We start from the raw sequence: 1,105 nt of genomic DNA on the forward strand, positions 1-1,105 counted from the left end.
ATGGGTCTGAGTCTGGAAAACATTGCCTTGGTGGAGTGTAAAAGAAATTTTGCGACGTTCCATTACTATGATTTGGTGTAATGTCGAGACCCCTTCGCATAGCTGACTCCAGTGGTTCATGAGTTTGTGGCAAGGCGTAACACGGTTTAGGATGTGTGTCTCTAAGGGCTGTTTCCCCGTTGCCGCTCTGCTCAATGCTTCCATAATTATCCTCTCAGCGTGAACACGCTGACTTTCTTCCAGAGTCTTAATTTTGTCATTGACGTAATGTGCAATTCCGGTTATTACCGGTTGTGTTTGCTGGAGTGTTAACACTTGTTTTGCTATTTGTACGAATTCTGCTGTATCTGAGCTGGGGGACTTTCTTTTTCTTGATGCACACTGCAGTCGCCGAGGTAAAACCGAAAGGGCAGTTTCGCTGTTTTCCTCCTCCCTGGGCATAGTCTGGCTGTTGTTTTCCGGACACTCTGCAGTTGATAACATGGCCTCATTGGGCACCTGCAGTAGCAGTAAAAGAAAAGAACATTAACACAAAGAAAAACATTATTTTTAAACCATGCTAAAAAATGCAATATCTATTGTACACACAACACTAGGTGGAAGAAAAAAGGTACTTACATCTCCTGTGGGTGAATGTGACTCGATGTGTGGCTCTTCTGCCAAAATTGATGCCATGCTTCTTGGTACCTCCTGGTCTCTAGTGAAGTACAATAAATCATAGTACCAAAGCTTAGGTACATAAACGTCCTCTGTTCCTGCACCTGATTTTTAAGCTTTTTTCCACCTTGTTAAGTTCTTTCTTAAACACGGTGCGGAGGCCTTGAATTTTTTTTTTTACTACTGCTTCATCAACAGTCTCTGTAGGATTGTGACTTCTATACAGCTCAATGAGTTGCTCGTATGCCTCCCTTTTTTTATTCCTGTCGCTATAATCTTTAGATTTTATTTTCCACAGACACGGCAGGGTGCGATACTTTTCGATAAGTTCGCGGATGAATTCTTGCTTTTCTGCAGACATCTGTTAAATACAAAATATTGTTATATAAGGTTATTGAAATATTACAAAAGGAATAAAAGAAGCGCAAACATTGAATGGAAGAAAATA

Source organism: Dendrobates tinctorius, unplaced genomic scaffold (assembly GCF_039654945.1).
Source record: "Dendrobates tinctorius isolate UK_male_01 unplaced genomic scaffold, ASM3965494v1 ptg000120l, whole genome shotgun sequence".
NCBI classification, from domain to species: Eukaryota; Metazoa; Chordata; class Amphibia; order Anura; family Dendrobatidae; genus Dendrobates; species Dendrobates tinctorius.